The sequence below is a fragment of the Tachysurus vachellii genome, chromosome 2, assembly GCF_030014155.1.
Source record: "Tachysurus vachellii isolate PV-2020 chromosome 2, HZAU_Pvac_v1, whole genome shotgun sequence".
Taxonomy (NCBI): Eukaryota; Metazoa; Chordata; class Actinopteri; order Siluriformes; family Bagridae; genus Tachysurus; species Tachysurus vachellii.
Window position 1 is genome coordinate 27,210,993 of NC_083461.1, and position 16,131 is coordinate 27,227,123.

The 16,131-nt window shown below is 40.4% G+C and overlaps 1 protein-coding gene across 1 annotated transcript in view; it reads right to left on the bottom strand.

Moving 5' to 3' along the window:
- ctnna2 (catenin (cadherin-associated protein), alpha 2) overlaps window positions 1-16,131 on the bottom strand; it is a 267,885-nt gene that overhangs the window by 74,082 nt on the left and 177,672 nt on the right. The gene's annotated exons all lie outside the window — the stretch shown is intronic.

Below are 16,131 nucleotides of genomic sequence, written 5' to 3' on the forward strand. Positions count from 1 at the left end.
GGAGCATCAAGAAAATTTTCAGAGGAAGATTTTCTCCAGGGTTTTACAGTCATGCTGTTGAATGATGCTGATTGTTTCATTCTGCTGCCATCCTACAATTTGTCAGTGTCAACTAGCAGAAACTGCACCTGCCTGCTGCCACTGAGCAGACCACATGACCACGACTCCTGAAAACACCAACTAACCACACCTCATGACTCTACCTGATGACCTTTCTCATGACCTCACCTCATGACCACACCACATGACCTAACCTCATGACCTTCTGCATGACCACACCACATGACCACACCTTGTGACTTCACCTCGTGACCACACTACATGACCTTCCTCATGACCACACTACATAACCTTCCTCATGACCACACTACAGTACATAACCTTCCTCATGACCACACTACATGACCTTCCTCATGACCACACTACAGTACATAACCTTCCTCATGACCACACGACATAACCTTCCTCATGACCACACTACAGTACATAACCTTCCTCATGACCACACTACATGACCTTCCTCATGACCACACTACAGTACATAACCTTCCTCATGACCACACTACATGACCTTCCTCATGACCACACTACATAACCTTCCTCATGACCACACTACATGACCTTCCTCATGACCACACTACATAACCTTCCTCATGACCACACTACATGACCTTCCTCATGACCACACTACATAACCTTCCTCATGACCACACCTCCTAACTGCACCACATGACCACATCTCATGACCTTCCATGTGACCACACTACCTGACCACACCTCCTGACCTCACCTCATGACCTTCTGCATGACCACACTACATGACCACACCTCCTGACTTCACCTCGTGACCTTCCGCATGACCACACTACATGACCACACCTCCTGACTTAACCTCATGACCACACTACATGACCACACCTCCTGACTTCACCTCATGACCTTCCGCATGACCACACTACATGACCACACCTCCTGACCTCACCTCATGACCACACTACATGACCACACCTCCTGACTTCACCTCGTGACCTTCCGCATGACCACACTACATGACCACACCTCCTGACTTCACCTCATGACCACACTACATGACCACACCTCCTGACTTCACCTCGTCACCTTCCGCATGACCACACTACATGACCACACCTCCTGACTTCACCTCATGACATTCCGCATGACCACACTACATGACCACACCTCCTGACTTCACCTCATGACCACACTACATGACCACACCTCCTGACCTCACCTTATGACCACACTACATGACCTTCCTCATGACCACACCTCCTAACCACACCACATGACCATATATCATGACCTTCCGCATGACCACACTACATGACCACACCTCCTGACCTCATCTCGTGACCACACTACATGACCTTCCTCATGACCACACCTCCTAACCGCACCACATGAAACACCTCATGACCTTCCTCATGACCTCAGCTTCTAACAATACCACATGACCCCACCTCATGCCAATGTCTCATGACCTTTTTTATGACCCCATCTCATGACCACACCTCATGACCTTAATCATACCCACATGTGATGACCTTCCTCATGACCTTCTGTATGACCCCACCTCATGACTGTCCTCATGACCATTTTTATGACCATACATAACCTTCCTCATGACCTTTTTATGACCATACATAACCTTCCTCATGACCTTTTTATGACCATACATAACCTTCCTCATGACCTTTTTATGACCATACATGACCTTCTTCATCTTCATGCCCTTTTAATGACCATACATGGCCTTCTTAGTGACCACACCTCCTGACCCCACCCCATGACCAGCCCTCATGATCTCATGGAGTCTCTGATCCCACCCACCTGCTCCTGATGAAGCTCTGACCACATCCACACGATCCTACAAAACCTATGAGCGCACCGTGTAACCCAAGTGCTCAAAAGTCACACAAAATCCTCATTAAAATTTCGATTCATTAAACATTAAAAGACAGAAGCATGTAGTCAGGAATCTGATTTCACTCTCTAACACATCTTGGTCAGCTGCCAGGTTTGTGTTGTAAATGAAAAGCCTTACAATGGATTTTTAATGTCTACCAAACCAAACCACGGCACCAAACCCCTGGATATTCTTGTATATTTACAGAACTTTACTGGAGATGTGCTTTCTCTTAAATCTGCTGACTGTCTGATGGTTGTTGGGGTTACGGCATGTGTCCATGTGCACAGGATATAATTGTATTTGCAGCCATTTGGCAAGAGTTAGTGTCAGGAGCAGGATGTTAAGATGAGCTGCAGCCCCACTTTAGCAGAGCGTTAAGAGGGCTCTTCAGACACACTTGTGCTCACACACACACACACACAGATAGAGAGATCCTGGGCTTAGCAAAACACATGCAGGGTTATAACATATGTCACCGGCTGAAAGGCTTAATCCTGTATTTACGTGTATTTCCTTTCCATGGACATGGTCATAAGACAGAGCCCAAGCAGACAGAGTGTAACTCCATCAACTTTGGCCAGAGTTTCAGAAGAAGCTCCTGGACTGATTTAGGAAACATTGATGTAGCCCTTAGCGTGCTATCCTGCCTGAGGAGAATATTCAATGATGGCTTCTTGAACGTAATGAAAATAAAATCTGGCAGGACAAAAGAAATAGGGAGAGTTTTTGTGCCTGTGAAGCATTTTGTATGCTTGTGAGTGTTCCAAGATGTGCACTTGGTTTGCTGGTATGAGAGATAGCGGGCTTTGCTTCCATCACAGGCTTGATCTATTACAAAAACAGAACAAAGCATTCTGCGTTCTCTGGAATGGTAAAAAAAAATATATATAAAGGGCCACAGGAAAGAAAAAAGACAAAAATATGGAAACCTTGTAGAAATCGGTATGAAACTGTGTTACGGGAGTATTAAAAGTTTACATCTCTGTTTAACGCCATATTACAGAGAAGGCTTTCAAACTACAGACATACAAATCAATCAATATCCGAAATAAAGGACAGTAACAATTTAAAAATACAAATAAAGAAAGAAAAAAGAATAAGGATAAATAAACCACATGTGAAAAAAAAAAACAGTTCAGAACCCATTCAAACAGCAATAATAACTCATGACTTTGTTGCATGTTTCATCCAAAATGTACAGATCTTTTTCCCATTAATATTAATGAATAAAACATGCCCCTCCTTCCTCTCCCTCTCTAACAGGATCATCTGGGAGTTTTATAGCTCAAGTGAAATTCTGACTGAAATATGGGCAGAACTACACGGTTCATTTCCTTCAAAAACAACAAAAGTACTTGCACGGAGTCTCCCGACGTTACAGACCGCATGCGCTTCATCGTGCACCACGAAGAATGTCGGCTCTGCATTTTCAAAATGACTTCTTTATTGGAAAAAGAAATGTGCATTTCTCCAAACTTCTCTGCAGTTTCTCATCTTTAGCTGTAATTCTGCCGAGAGCGAGCGTTGCCAAATCGTATTCGGAAGCATGAAGAGTCATTTCAAAGCATGCGGTGTTGTTTTCTGAAGTACATTTTAGACACAGTGGCTGAGCAATGGATTTAAAACAAGTCTAAATATTGAACCAGCAATTCAAATATACAGCAAGTTGCTGTTTTAGCAGGTTCACCTGCTACCTAACACTTTGCAGATGTACATTTACTGACTGCAGAACCATCTGTTGTTCTCCACAACGTATCATCACTCTTGTGCTCCGTCCATCATAGGAAAGTGACGCGTGAAACAGCCTGAAATGGTATTTTGCAGCTGGAGACACAGGAAGAGACGTAGCTTTAGGATTGTTGTCTGGAGTAGCAGCAGTATTGTGCTGTCTGCATGAGCCATCGTAAAAGCTTATTCGGGAAGGGTTGAGAAGTTCTGTACTCATTAGGAGCTTTCACAATTGTCTGATGCACTTGAGTGATGAAGGTGTGAACCTGATGTGTGAGACCTGTACATCAGTTTCAGCCCCAGAGCTAAACGAATCTGTCACTTCCTATTACTTTGGTATGCATGCATACATTACACTGTCTTAAAGATGTTAGCATTGTAAAAACATTTGGAGTGTCCACTTGCCTTGTGGTCTAGCTAATAAGGTTATCATTTGTCCTTCACACCTTCCTGGACCAGAGCTCTGTCAGTGGTGGTCCAGAGTTGGTCCTTTTCCACTGATGGATTTTGACAAAAGGAGCAAAGATCACTGATTCGCTAACCGATACAGAACCAAACACCATCAGTGTTGTATGATGTAACAGTATGTAATACCACTGTGGCAGTTTTGTTGGACGATTCAAATAAATTAAAGCAAAATCGCCGTTATGGATCGGTCAGCAACAACAACAAAAAAAAAGGGCAAGCAATAAAAGATTAGCTCGACACTTTATTCAGCTCGAGATCGCTCATTCATTCCAAACCTGCCCGCAGAAAGCCCCAAGGCCATCAACTTTGCCCCCTCCTGAGACAGCAGTACTTAAATAGAAGCCGCAGAGCTGCTGAAGTTAATCGAATGATAATGCTAAGACACTCCGGTCTCGCATTTCTCCAGAACAAATCAAAGACATAGACATTTAGTTGCCATCAAAGAGAAAAGTCATAACTGACTTTGCCAGGAAAAGAAAGCAGAACATTTAATTATAAACTCTAAAAAAGACAAGAGGGACACACTAACATGGAAATGCTTTTCTTGTCATTGACGAGGACAGAAGAAAAGCTATTTATCTCTCTCTCTCTCTCGCTCTCTCTCTCTCAGTCAAGTCAGAAATATTAAGCAGATTCAGGATTTGTTGTGTTTAATGTTTTCTGCTAACGCGACTATGCTGGTGATATTTACCTGAAGTCTAGACAACCCTTTGCTTTCCAACATGTTTTCTCAGTTGAACTGGAAAGCTGATTATTGATAGAGCTATTATTTAAGATAACAGACTAACATTAAACTTAATGATGTATACATTATTTGCCTGTAAAAAGTTGTCGTTTAATCGTATAACAAATGTCACCCGTATGTGTGCACTAAGTCGTCTGGAAAACAAGAAGAAAGCATAATTTCACACAATAGAGCTTCCCCAGAAGAAAATAATATTTTTCAGAATACAATAAGCCGCAGCAATTTATACGTTGTTATCGAAAGCAATCACAGCTTTTTTTTTGTATCATCGTACCATAGATATTACACAACACAGACATCTAAGTGTTGACTGTCTTCAAATGAGAAAAAAGACTAAACATAATCTACACGCAGTAAAAATCCCTCCTTGATACGACCATCGTTGGAGATTATATGCAGCTTTTTCTAGAAACTACTGTAGCCGAGGAAGTCAACCTGGGTACGCTGATACCCAATAATCTAATACTCCTTATCAATGCTGACAATTTATCGGATCCAGAACCGAGCAAAACTCCTACAATCAGGTTTGATGCAAAGCACATGTTCCAGTTCAAACAACAGAACACATTAACTCTGGAAGCTAATCAAACATTCAAGGCTACTCAAGGATGTTATGTTGCATCAGTATTGCATGGCTTTTCTTTGGAGATCCAGTAGCTCAAAGGCATTCGGAAATCTTGCAGCACACTCTTGATCATTCCAAAGCAATTGGACCGCATGTTTATTACGTCTCGTGTACAAACACACCCACGGTGTCGCGATGTAGCGTTGAGCTTTTGATAGACACGAAGAAACAGAAAGCGCATAGGAGCGACTATAATATGCCATCTAAACGAGCCGTGTCAAAGGATTGCTTGGCAAAGTTTAAGTAGTTCCTCACTCGTTAGAAGCTATCCAGAGCTGTCCAAAAACTGTCTGGCATGCAGCTGAGTCGGCCAGGTTCTTGGCATCAACCTGGTGTGGGAGTGGTGCAAAATGGATTGGCAGGAGGATGCCAAAGTGAACACCTGTTCTTGCTTTAACAATGAGTTCTAAACAGTGTGTTTCTGCACTGCTTTTAACCCCTTTTAAATATAATTTCATGACACCAGTCAGCACTGGATACGGATTGAGCAAAAGCTACCAACAAGTGAAGAATTGCCTTACCAGTCTGCTTTATTCTTCAGGCTTGAAAAAACAAACAGTAGTTGTTTATTTGGATCTAATCAGGTCTTAGAAAGTCCTTCTCACACCGCAGGCAATAGGATGCATAAAAGAAACAACTTGGCTTGTCACCAGTCAAGAAGCTTACTGAAGCTTTGCGAATCTCTATTTTAGGCTAAACAAATGATCGCTACAACTGGCTCGACTGAACAGAACAGTGAGGTTTTTATGTATTTTATTCTCCTTGACTGAAAGCCTCAGGTAGGTGTGTTAGTATAAGGGTGTGAAAAGTGCAGCTAAATATACTTTACTTTAATAAAACATGGTCCGAGAGCGTGACTTTTAAATTTAGGTCTAGAGGTAGTCATGGAAATAAGGTGAGACATGTCGAAGCTGCCAGGTTCTATATACATCTGTGGGCCTAAGTGTGTGGATGAGGAGTGAGGAGTGTATGTGTTTGTGCTGTGAACACATAGGTGACAAAGATGGGAAAAAAAACTGTGAAAAAAACTGTGACTCTGTCACTGTTATGCTGTGAGGGCATTTATTTATTTCTGCTAGCATTTATTTAGCTCTACTTGCCCCTTTAGACAGAACTGTCACCATAAATCAATCAAAGTTCTCGTGACCGATCACCTGTATAATACAAACATTTCCATCACAATGGACAAGGTCTCTGTGTGGTGTGGGCAAGTGGTCCTGCCCCTGTAAGTTTGAAAATTATTGTTTCGTCAAAGGAAAGAATACACTATGAATGAGCTTTTCTAACTCCTATCGCCTATCGCCTATTGCCTATCGCCTATCGCCTATTGCTTATCGCCTATCGCCTATTGCCTATTGCCTATCGCCTATCACCTATTGCCTATCGCCTATCGCCTATTGCCTATTGCTTATCGCCTATTGCCTATTGCCTATCGCCTATCGCCTATTGCCTATTGCCTATCGCTGATCGCCTAACGCCAATTGCCTAACGCCTATTGCCTATCGCCTATTGCCTATCACCTATTGCCTATTGCCTATCGCCTATCGCCTATTGCCTATTGCCTATCGCCTATCGCCTATTGCCTAACGCCTATTGCCTAACGCCTATTGCCTATCGCCTATTGCCTATCACCTATTGCCTATTGCCTAACGCCTATTGCCTATCGCCTATCGCCTATTGCCTATTCCTTAGTCTGTAGTCCATAATCCTATGCCATTCATTTCATTCAATTATACTCAACAATTCAACTGTTTCAACATATTACCAATGTCATCAAAACCATCTGGAAGAAAAATAAAAATACCAGAAAGGAATTGAGTTGTCCCTTTGCATCCTTCATGTGTTGAACAAGCCGTTTTCAAGTTTGGGCAGAGCTGAAGTGATTAAGATAACTTGACAATTATGCAAATTATATCCTATGGCTTTTACAGACATCAGATCTCAACAGAATTGAACATACGGTTGATTACCAGCCAGAACTGCTCGGTTTGGATCAACACGTTCGACAGAACCTCTCAACCTCCATCAAATCTAGAGCACTGAAGGTGTTCTTTGCTCAACACCTTATTAAGATGCTTTACTGTTTTTTTCTTTAAAATATCACATATGTTTAAGAGCACATAGCCGTTGCTTTGTTATGTCATTTCCACTAAACACAATCCATCTCAGAGTGGAAAACCTTTCTAACACAAAGAAGATACTGCAGTCAGAAAACACTGACGACTACAAAAAGAATATTAAAGTGCAGGAAGTCATAGAATACAAAATCTGCAAGCTTGCTGAGGCATTTCATAAGTCTACAGGTTTGATGTAGAGTATCAGATCTTCCTCATTTCAAATCTAAACGTTTGGCTTGCATTTGACCTCACAGAGGTTCTTCATACACATGCGCATGTGCTGATAAACGTTCGTATCCAGCATGATAAATGAGGCCCACTGAAGTATCTAACAAAGGTTTGGCCTGCTCTATTCTCAATAAAACCAGTCTGTCCTTTGAAGCATGACAAAGCTGTGTGTCCACACATACACAATTTTGAATCATCTTTACACTTGCGTGAACACACTCTCAGGACCGCTCACTCCACACAACTTTCATGGGTCACCAAATGGTTGACCCACTGAGATGAAGCTTTATTGATTTTTTTTTCCCTGATACCTATAAGAAGCTTAGTGAAGCTTTCGGTATCACATTTTCACCAAGGAGCGAGCTCGTTTAATGCACATGTACAGAATCCTGGTCCTTCACATGGCGTACAGGAGGCATTGTCTTTAAATAACAAAGTCTACTCCTGCTCTGAATGGTTTATGTTAGCATGTCTGCACATAGACTCAAGGGTTTATGCGTTGTTTATGCTGGCTGAGCATTTGCTTGGCAGCAGACTTTATTTTAGAGATTGATTAGTAATTGTTATATAAAATAAAGAAGTACCATTTGGCTGGTCTCTTTAGTTGACTTATAGCATTTTCACACTTGGCCCAAATTCTCTATAGTACTTTCCAGGATCAATTTTGATCATTCATTCTTTTTGAGTAAGAGCTTTATCCTGATCAGGGTTGAAGTAGCTCCAGAATGTAGCCAGGGATGCATGAGGCATAGAGTGAGAATGCACCCTGGATGGGCAGCATGAATATCTACACCTTTACAATAGATAATCCAGCAAATGGTACTGTATGTTTGGGAGGTGTGGAAGGAGACCAGAGAAGCCCTGCAAAATTCCTTATAGATGGTATCCCAAGCTCAGCGCTGAATCCTACCTGCTATACCACTATGTCTGATTGTTATTATTAACTATTTATTACATTATTTTTAATGTTTTGTCGCTCAACACTGGTCAGTACTTGAATCCCTCTCATGTCAAACTACTATTTACTACTATTATACCCAGATGATTTACAATTGAGGTAGAGCATAACCCAACAATAACACTTTGGTCATATTGGGGTACAAACCTTCTGATGAGTGGTCCAGGACTCTACGTGATGACCACCACACCAAGTAACAACTAACAAGTCGTTGCCCAGGCTCATCATACTGTACATTCCACACCAGAGTGCACCATGAGGAACTTTCAGAAGAATTGTTCAGTACTGTACCAGATTCCAAACTCCCAGAAACCATAGTGCCAGAATTGCAAAGATGTGTGCCTCCTAGTGCCCCCTGCTGGAAGACGTCTAACCCAGCATGCCGCGATGTCCCGTGCCATGCATTTTAGCAGCAAAATGTTCACTGGAGTTGTCATGAATGGCTGCCTTTCTGTAGGACTGGTCAATTAGCCATTACAGTATCCCCTACTCCGTTTAGACCTTTCATTGTTCAACATCCATTTAGACTAACAGATCTATAATCAGTAATAGCTAATTATCAAGAGATGTGTAAACATGTCAACTTGCATACATGACGAGGTGCATTCATGGGTGCCATCCTGTGGCCCATAATGATTAGGATAATAAGCAGTGATGACATCGCCTGCAGGATCTAACGGTAATGACGAGCGAAAGCATAATGATGTTAATGACTGTAACACATCATCCCAACAGATCCTGCATCAAGAGACACTGAATACATTTTCACAGGCTAAATTGTCTTAATTTCTTAAAAACTGCTAGCAACAGTTGTTTGTTTTTCAGTATTATTCCACGTTCATATCATACTGCATCCTTTGTTTTTTTGTTTTGTGTATGTGTTAGAGAGAGCAGATAATATCCTTGGGAGGAATTAAAACTCGAATAAACTACAGCAACTACAACAAAACATATTTGAGGGCAGACGATTCACTAATCTCACTAAAACATGACAACACGTTCAATATAAGCACTTACAATGCGCAAGTATTAAATTCTCTGCTATTACTGGTGTCTTAAACATTTTTTTGTGTTGGAACAGATACGTTCGCACTGTTCCAAAGGCTTTATCAGAATTGTTTTCATTTCTCTCTAAACTACTACTCAAAATCAATCTCTCACTGCTCTTAGTAAATTGAAAATGAGGACAAAATTCTTAAGCTCATAGAAGCAAACGGTTAAAGACCATATTGTGAAGAACAGAAAATAAAATTGGCGATGTTTAGGTTGAGTAAATCATGATAGTCTTCACTGTAATCTTGTATATGGCTGAGCGCTGGTGAATTCTGAGTTCTGATTCTCAGCTCTGACATAAAAAAAAAAGAAATCACAGGTTTACGATAATGGGCTCATTTTAATGCATTAACATGTAGAAAGTAACAGCTGAATCAGAGAGAGCTGCAGGATATAGTTTTCTGAAGGCATTTATTTGCAGCATTTACACAAGGAGTTACCGGTTATGTTAATTATCTTCGGGACAGAAAATAGATAAAATGTCTAATAGAATGCACTTCCACCCGACATCTTTTCTGCCTTTTAACTCGGAACGTTCATATAGTGTAGATTTAAAGCTTTAAAAGTAATTATGGTCCATTTATTCACCGTAAATTACTACACTATGTCCCCATTTTCAGGTATCTCCCTTGAACTTACCACCACAGTGACAGGTATAGTATACAGTTTAGCTCTATTTTTGCCTCAGAGTGAATAACACACACTAGCAGTTGTTATTACCCCAGTAGGAAACCATGGAGTCACAACAGGAACTCCATACAAGTCCCTTTAACATCAATTGCAGTAATTCTAATTAAAGTGAATGACTTCACACTGCTGTGCTCCTTGTGAGAATAACATCAAAACCATAAACCACCAACTTCACTCTCGCTCAAGAACAATGCGTCGGAAATGGTCTTGCTGAGGAACCCAAATCAATATGTCAGCACCTTCTAGATGGGAAAAAAACAACAAAAACAAAAACGTGTATTAAGTTGCAATGGGGTTTTCGGTACCACTTTTCCAGAAGCGTCTACAATAAGAATTGCTGAATTAAATCATCCTAAAGATGTTTTGCATGATGACTTAAAATAATTGAACACTTTTATGACCCGAAAGCAATATCTTGAAGGTAAGAGGGCACGTTTACGCAGGGATCTTTCCTTGCCACTGCTGCCTGAGTCACCTCAGACTTGCTCATTGGGGATAAATACATACACATTGTGAACTAAATCCATTAAATATTAATCTTGAATTTTTCATTCTATTAATCTTTATATTATTCTTTATAATAACCTTTTGTTGTATGTTTATGTTCTGTAAAGCTGCTTTGAGACGATGTCAATTGTAAAAAGCGCTATACAAATAAACTTGAATTGAATTGAAACGAAACTGGAATCTTTAACACAGCTTCATTTCCAGTCACCATCACGGCCAGAACAGGCTATAAGGACAGCTAGATCCGGAACTGTTGTTTTCTTTTTTAACCTCTCACTTAAGAGATCTAGTTTCCGCAAAACAGTATGGAAACAGTCATGTCCTGGCAATGTGGAAGCAGGATGTACTTCTCTATGCAGAAAAAAAAGTGCATTCTATCATTACCCACCCAGCACTGGTGACTGACTGACCTCAGGTCAGTTGGAGCTTTTAAACCTCAAAAAACATGGTTTTGAGGAAAGAAGCTGCAACTCATCTCACACAAACACTTACATATGTTTTTTGCTAGAAGAGAACATTTGTTTTGCACGTGTATGCACAATAAGAACAGTCCTTTTTTTTTTTTTGTAAATATGCTATCCAAAATAACTACCATCTCAGGTCTATGGTTTACAATAACTCAATAACGTAGACTTGAGGGTAGATTAAAATGTTGGTCCTGGTTACAGCTCTGGTCACCATAGCATCCTGATATCTGTCACTACATAATTGGCATTCACTAAATTCCAGGGGTTTCATTACCACGGCGTAAAACGTTCGTGTGTCTGGAGGTCTTGGTAAACGCTATCTTTCAAAAAAAAAGAGCATACCTACGATGGATAATGAAGGACAAAACAGTCACCCAGGTAGATTTTATATTTTATATCTATTATGCTTTATTATCTTACAGTTAAGCTATTTTTGAAAACAAATAAACAACCAAAAACTACGGTTAGGGTTAGATTATCAAATAGGCCACGCCTACCCGATGATGCAATATCTGTTACGCTGTTCTGAAATCCCTGGAAATAAGTGCATCCCCTACATGATTGCTGACTTTGACAAGTTAGCATTTGAGATTTTGAGAGCTAGAATCGAGAGCTAGCATGTCTTAATACAAGAGATCCCCGTGGCTCTGTTCTCAGTTAGTTCTTGTTCTGTTTTGATTTGAAATCAGGATTGCACCTTGTGAACCTTTGGTAAAAGATTCCTTATGACTTCTGTGCAAAAAACAAACAAAAAAAAAGCTCATTTTAGGACTCATCAGGCCTGGGTAAATCAGGAATCTATTAGAATGTCAGGACAAAATGATGGTACATACGGCTATGCTGCGTTTTGCTAACTGTGCAATATGCCATGAAAGAGATGTTTGCTAATCAGCAGAGCCACAGTAACCACATCGAGCAGCGTAACATGGTTAAAAACCTAATGTTGCAGAAAGCATTATAGAGAGCATAATAAGCTATTGATTAAATATATTCCAGGGTAAACAGAGTACATCATTAATTAATAATCTGAATAATTTCATGCCCCTGCGTTGTCTAGTTTATGTTTATTGGTCTAGCCAGTGATGTGCATATAGACCTATTTGTGATGCAAATGAAGATGGATTATGTTTATAATGTGCTTCTTTAAAGACTTGTCTCAGCAAGGCAAAAAGCCTGAGGTGGACAATATAGGTATAATTATTTAGCACATAACTCAGTGCTTTACTAATAGCATAACTTTCTCTGTCCCGGTATCAGCTTTGGAGCTCCTATCAGTCACACTGCTCCCTGGATCGATTCAGTTTTATTAACAATACAACAGAGATGATATAAGCCGGTTGTTTAATTTATTCTCCCTTTCATCATACTCAATTGATTTACACCATAACCTCCAAATTAATTTTACGAGAGGTTCTAACTTTTTTTATCCTTTAATTTAGTCTAAAATAAATTTCTTTGGAAACTAGCGAGCCGTTCAAATTAGAAGCAATCTCTGTGCGATATCACCGGATCTTCTGCTCCTACTTAGTTTATGACTGAATCTAAACCCCCCTTCATGACCTCAACAGTGAGAATAAAATGAAGATGAGTCAAGGTCATCTTTTTCTCCTGACCACTATCCATGGTCATCACATAGTAACAGGACAGAATGCCCTGGTTGAAAATCACCACTGCCAAAGCTTTTAAAAGTCTGTAAAACTAATGGCCTGGATACTCCCATCTCCTGTACGCTGTGTCAAGTCATTACAGGGTACCAAGTCATTAGCTGATGGTGCACCCATTAATTATGGCTAAAGAGAGATGGGGAGAGGCAGAAGAGAGATGGACCGCATATAGATGGTCAGTACTCGGGGTAGGTTTCTTTTTTTCTGCTCTACTGACTCTGCTGCTCAATTCATCCATTCTCTGTCAAAACTCTGCTGAGCATTTAAGGTGTGAAACGAAATGTAGCTATGGCTATAGATTAGGGTAAGGAAGGAGTGAAAAACCGGATATCTAGTCAGCAACATGACCAGGACAATGTGTTCTAATTGCAATCTAGCAGCAAAAATCAGCTGTGACTCTGGCAGTCAATAATCAATAAGCATCGTCTACTGCAAGACCAGCTAAACCAGCACAAACCACAGGACCAGAAACCCTGACAAGAAATGCTTACAGGTTCTGTGTAGACACATTTCCAAAGTTAGAACCATTTACCATCCTTAAAACCTTAGTTGGTATAAAAGCTGAAGCTGGCATTGATAAGCTGTAACAATAATATTTCTATATTAGTCTGTTGCCAGTTTATCTGATTAGAAAGCTAACTGAATGCTAAAGAATTTAGTACTAAACAGACTAAACCAGAGCAAACCATTCGAGAGCAGTATTAACTAGTCAGCACCTATACACAACCTGCAACCAGAATTAACCAGCTTCAGCAAGACCAGAACTAACCGAATAATCCAGTTAAAGTGAGCAGGAACCAGCATGAAGAACCAGATCAGCACTAAGTACAATAAACTAGTATAATTGAGCTGGAACCAGTATGAATACCAAAACAAATGATCAAGAGCCAGTATGAATATCAACAGACCAGAACTAGTTAAAGGCAGAATTTATTGGTTTATGCTGATTAGTCCGTTACGACTGACTAACTAAATCCTGTTTGTATTGTTAGCTAATTAGCATGAGCTAAAAGAATGCACTATTTTCCCAACAAATAAATAAAATTCCACATTTATATTAATAAGATACATTAAAATGAACCGTAAAAGACAAAAAATCGGTAGTTTGGTTTAGGCACCTTCTCCTGATCACCCATTGTATCCCGTGGATACACATTAGCCAATCAAAGGCCACCATATTGATGTTTTTGTTTCTCAAAGAAATTTAACACCTCACTTGGTTCAGTTTCAAAGCCCGTGCCACTCTTACAAAACAGCACTAATTGCAAATTTAGAAATAATTGCTTCCATCGTTTACTGCTGATTCTGATGCCAAGTTGTCAGAGTAAAACTCTCTCAAATTTGAACATTAATTTGAAATGATTTAAAATTTTTAGCTTAAGCTGATTTCAAATTTTCAATTCACTGAAACTATACAAAAAATATCTAAACTAAATTCATGAGGTAAAGCTAATTAATGCTGTTGTAGATATTTCCACTGTGGTGCTGCTAGAGCAAAAAACAATCCACAACAGAGTTACTGTTAGAACCGCAACGTGTTTTATTCCTCTTCATCCAATGATTGCATTTCTTCATTAAAGACATACAACCAAGAAAAAACCCTGTGAATGATCTGTTACTGTAGTACTCATAACACCTTAGAACTATGTTGTATGTTCTATGTTGTAGAATGTCAATTAGTACCTTCTGTCCAATCAGAACTGGGATCTAGCTAAAAGTACAGAAAATAAGCACAGAGTGATAATCAGTTAGCATGAGAGGCTGTTGAATGACCCCCACTTCCACCGACTGACCCAAAATTCCTCTCTCGTCTCCGACTGTCTGATTAACTGATATTTCACAGCATGATAAGCAGGGAAGGGGGTTGACGCTAATATTATGGCAGGCGTTGGAAGTGAGGCAGCCAAACACACGCATGGTCGCTTCATGCGCAGGGAGTTTCACAGTTGATTGTCCTTGAAAATTAATCAGAATGAAATGACAAAGCTGTGGTGGCCTATCAGAGATCTGAGGCGCACCAGAGCCCGAGGTCCTGAGTGGAATATTTATTTAATGCGCCTTAAGTGGCAACAGATGATATCTGCATTCTGTCCGGATACCGGGGCTTCAAACTGCCGTGGTCAACAAGGCAAGACATAGAATATGAAATGCAAATGTAGTGGTTTTTAAAGGGCAGGGCACAGGATGTTTTAGCTATTACCATAACCACAGCAACTGCAACCTGATGCTAATAATCATTTAAAGTAGCACTAGAGATGCGATGGTTTGTTTGGGAAGTCCATTCATCTTTCTGAGCGGTTATGTTCAACGTCTGTGTCAAGGCTGGCCTGAGTCAGCCAAGTGTCAAAACTCACACTAGGCAAGAAAAAACAGGCCATGTGAGCTGTAACAGAACACTAACACTGTGTAGACCATGAGACAACTGCAAGATTTAAAAAAAAAAAAAAAAAACATGAAGAAGAACTAAACAATAGCTGTGATGTGTTTTTTGTTTTTATGTATGAACGTTTCGGCTTATGTGTGTGCCGCAGGGAATGTATGCAGAGCACAATTTCATTAGATGCTGTGCAAAGAAATGAGCAAATGGGATTGAATAAAACCAAAAAAGGAGAGGCAGATATATGGCTTGTTTCACTTCATTAGAGAGAAGCGGGTGGGAGGAGTGATATAGACAGTCGAAGACAGACAGAGAGATGTGTGTGTGTGTGTGTGTGTGTGTGTGTCTTCATCTGTTTGTTACGTTTAAAGTACCCTAGTCGAAACCCTTTTGAATATGAAAATGTACCAGACACTGTGAGAAATCAAGCAAAAGGGAGATGGAAAGAGTAGGGGAAAAGAGTGGAACAGAAAAGCATGAGCAGGAGGAGGAGGAGGAGGAGGAGGAGTGAGCAAGTGATGGCAAGAGAGAGAGAGAGAGAGAGAGAGAGAGAGAGAGAGAGAGAGAAGCGAGA